This window comes from Bos indicus, chromosome 6, assembly GCF_029378745.1.
Source record: "Bos indicus isolate NIAB-ARS_2022 breed Sahiwal x Tharparkar chromosome 6, NIAB-ARS_B.indTharparkar_mat_pri_1.0, whole genome shotgun sequence".
In the NCBI taxonomy this organism is placed as follows: domain Eukaryota; kingdom Metazoa; phylum Chordata; class Mammalia; order Artiodactyla; family Bovidae; genus Bos; species Bos indicus.
In genome coordinates, this window is record NC_091765.1 from 22,740,837 (window position 1) to 22,745,065 (window position 4,229).

Here is a 4,229-nt window from a genome sequence, read left to right on the forward strand (position 1 = left end):
AACAACTAACCAAATCTTTTTTAAAAAATAATTTAAACCTGTCAGTTTATGTGTTAAAAAAATTTTAAGAGATAAACAAAACTTTTTTTAAAAGAGGATTTTGATTTTGGTGTTTGGCATTTTTATACTTCCCCTTTCTTTTGAGGAACCACGTTTTAACTGCCCTCCCTTACCCACAGCGTTAAGAGGAAGAGGAAATGCAGCAAACTGGAAATAAAAGCAAAACTAGAGAAACAAAACTGGTATTTTAAAATTAATAACAACTGGTAAAACTTTAAAAATCATTTTCCGAAATACTTGTGGTGCTTAAAACAAACAATATACACAAGCACCTAATAGAAAATTCCTAGAGACATGGTAGAGTGAACTTGGAAAAAAGGCTTTTTATCCTGTAATAGAATCTATGAGTGTGTATTGAGATGCCACTTTTTCAGTCATTAACTAGGAAAAGATTATAATTTAAAAGTAAATACTGGAGAAGGAAATGGCAAACCACTCCAGTATTCTTGCCTGGAGAATTCCATGGACAGAGGAGCCTGGCTGGCTACAGTCCATGGGCTCGCAAAGAGTTGGACACAGCTACAATACACACACACATAGAGATCAAAATAACAGTGGCTTAAATAAAGTACATTACTTTGTTTAAAAACATACAAAATCTATGTATGCAGATATAATAAAGAGTTTTATTCTATATAGATCTTTGAAGTTTTTTTTAGAAGCCACCTTTTCGCCTTAGAAACTCCATGCTTACTGTAATCTTACTTATTTGGCAGCATCGTGTCTTAGCTGTGGCACGCGCTTGGGCTTCCCTAGTTGTGGTACGAAGGCATTTCTCTAGTTGTGGCATGCTCCCTGCACTGGAAGCTTGAAGTCTTAACCACTGAACTGTCAAGGAAGTCCCAAGAAATCCACTTGAAATATAAAGACACAGACAGGTTAAAGTAAAAGAATGGAGAAAGATCTACTATGCTAATACTAATCAAAAGAAAACTGTAGTTGCTGTATTCAGACAAAACAGACTTCAAAACAAGGAAAATTATCAGCGATAGGAAAGGGCATTACATAAAGAGGTCAGTGCTTCCAAAAGATATACCGGCCTTTAATGTGTGTATGTCTGACAACAGAGCATTAAAGCAGCTAAGGCAAAACCTGATAGAACTGCAAGGGGAAACAGACAAATGCACTATTATACCTTGAGAATTCATCACCCCTCTTTTAATAAATAATAGATCTAGCAGGCAGAAAATCAGTGAGGATATATTCATTAGTTGAACTGTGTAGTACCATCAGTCAATTGGATCTAATTGACAGCTATAGAGTATTTTACACAGCAGCAGCAGAACACACGTTCTTCTTTAGAAAGATAGACATTTGTCAGTATAAAAGACAACTTGTATGCAAAAGATATAAACATAGTTAAAATTAATAGACATAGACTAAAAAAAATATGAGGTTTAACATCTTTAATATTAAAAGAGCTCTTTAAAATTCACATCAAGGGAACAAGCAATTCTGTAGAAAATGGCTGGGCAAAGAATATGAATTCAGCAAAGAATAAATCCAAATATGAAAAGTCACTCAAAATCAGAAGAAATCACGATAACGCAAGTAAAAGTAATAAGACGCCAAATTCAGGCCTATGTAACAGATTGGCAAGCCATTCATTAACTAGTCTTTATTAAGTGCCTGTTGTGTGACGGGCTCTTGGCTAAGCACAGACCTACTGTAGTGCTCACCAGATCATTGTGAAGCAGATCTTATCCCTGTTTTACAGTTGAAGAAAGAGGATCAGATAGGTGAATCGACTAGACAGAAATCACATAAAGGAATCTGGGGAAATACTAGAACTATTTTTCTTTTTCTTTTTGAGGAGTAATTCATTCAAATGGTAATGTGTGTGTATGTGTGTGTATCTAGATAGATAGGTATTTATGTTTTGAGTTGAAGCTTCCCCCCACTTATCTGTCATACACCCATTTCCTGTGCCAATACTACCTGTCTCACAACCACTTTATTAGTTTCTCATGTAGTTCTCATAGCTTTTTTTATATGAGTTTATTCTCCTTTTTATTTAAAAAAAAAAAAACAAAGGTTATAATAATGTGCTATATTTGATAACTCAGTTATTTAAGTAGCTCATAATGAGAGTCCTCATCCTTTTAACAGCTGCATAGTATTCGACTATGAATAAATTCCACTACAGGAATGCCAGAATTTATTTTACCAAGCCTTTACGATGGATGTTTGCTTTGATTTCAGTCTTTTGCCTTTGAAAACAACGTGGTAATGGATAATACTGTGTACACTTTTGCCTCACATGTTCAACATTTCACAGAAATAAGATTGTTCCATCAGAGGGTTTGTATATATGTGTGATTTTGCTAGATACTGCCAGATTTCCCTGTGTTATATAAACAAGTAACTGCACCCACAGCATTTTCATTACAGTATGTTATTGAACTTTTGGTTGTGGGACTGATAAGTGAAAGTGTTTAATCTTGCTGTAGTTTTACTGGGCATTTCTTCTATTATGAAATTAAGTGAGAATCTTTTCAGACTGGGCAAACGTTAAATGACCAATAGCACCTGTTGCCAGTTGGATCCAAGTGAAAAGTTTTGTTATACGGTGCTGGTATAAATGGGCTTCCCAGGTGGCGCTAGTGGTAAAGAACCCTCCTGCCAATGCAGGGGACATAAGGATGCGAGTTTGATCCCTGTATTGGGAAGATCCCCTGGAGGAGGGCACGACAACCAACTCCAGTATTCTTGCCTGGAGAATCCCCATGGACAGAGGAGCCTGGCGGGCCACAGTCCATAGGGTCGCAAAGAGAAGGACATGACTGAAGTGACTTAGCATGCATGCACGCTGGTATAAATGTGAACTTTTTCAACCTGTTTGCAAAACGGTCTGGCAACCTGTGTTAAATGTTTTAAACTGGAAATATCTTTTGTCCTAGCTATTTCTTTCTTGGGAATCTGTCCAATAGGTATAAAATATGTAAGTGAAAGTCGCTCAGTTGTGTCCTACTCTTTGTGACTGCATGGATATATAGTCCATGGAATTCTCTAGGCCAGAATACTGGAGTGGGTAGCCATTCCCTTCTCTAGGGGATCTTCTCAAGCCAGGGATCGAACCCAAGTCTCCCGAATTGTGGGTGGATTCTTTGCCAGCTGAGCCACCAGAATACTGAAGTGGGTAGCCTATCCCTTCTGCAGCAGATCTTCCCGACCCAAGAATCAAACCAGGGTCTCCTGCATTGCAGGTGGATTCTTTACCAGCTGAGCTACAAGGGAAGCCCTTAAAATATGTAAGGATCTAACTATAAGAATATTCACTGTAGCATCATCCATAGTATCTAAAAACAAGTAGCAAAGTGAAAGCTCATTATTAAGAAAATGGTTGAGTGAATTACAGTTTTTGTATCCAACAAAAGGAATAAATTAAAGCAGTATTAGTTGAATTGTGATTTCCACAAGATACTACTACTAAATGAGAAAAAGCAAGATGAAGAAAAGTGTGTATAATGTGATCCCAGTCTATAAGTCAGCAGCAGCAGCACACATAAATGTTTACATATTTGTGTGTGTGTATGTTTACACTCAAAATATTTATATTTGTAGATATACATATATACATGTGTATTTGTATATAACTATATGGGGGAAATAATGGAAAATACATATTACTTGGGATATAGGTTTGGTTGCTTAAAGGCCAACATAATAACTTAAGATGAAAGTTTATTTTTTTTCTCTTGTAACATTTCAGAGATAATCAGTTCACGATTGATACAGCAGCATTAGGTGTTAGAGATCCACCCTCATTCTAGCTTGTTAATCTGCTATACTCAATATGTGGCTTCTATTTCATGGCCTAAGATGGTGGTTTCACCTCCTGCCAAGATATATCTGAGAATGGGAAATGGAAAAACAGTATACCTCTTCTTTTTAAGGGCATGTCACAGAAGTTGCAGCCATCATTTCCTCTTTTGGCCAAAATGTAGTCGCACGGCCAGACTTCCAAGGGAGGCTAGGAAATACAGTCCTTGCCTGTGTGGCAAAGTCCTAAGTCAAAACTTGGGAGTTGTAATACTAAAGGAAGAAAAGAAGAAGGGACATTGAGAGACAAGATCAGTCTCTGCCACAGCAGACTAGATTATCTTCCTGCGCTATGAGTCAATCACAAACTTAATGGCTAAAGTCAATAATGATTTATTATTTCTCAC

At 36.9% G+C, this 4,229-nt stretch overlaps 1 long non-coding RNA gene across 1 annotated transcript in view; it reads right to left on the reverse strand.

Moving 5' to 3' along the window:
* Positions 1-1,451: 1,451 nt before the first annotated feature.
* LOC139183515 (uncharacterized) overlaps positions 1,452-4,229 on the reverse strand; it is a 31,146-nt gene continuing 28,368 nt past the window's right edge. The window contains exon 2 of the long non-coding RNA XR_011567011.1: positions 1,452-4,095. This is a non-coding gene — a long non-coding RNA (uncharacterized lncRNA). The remainder of the gene's footprint in view (positions 4,096-4,229) is intronic.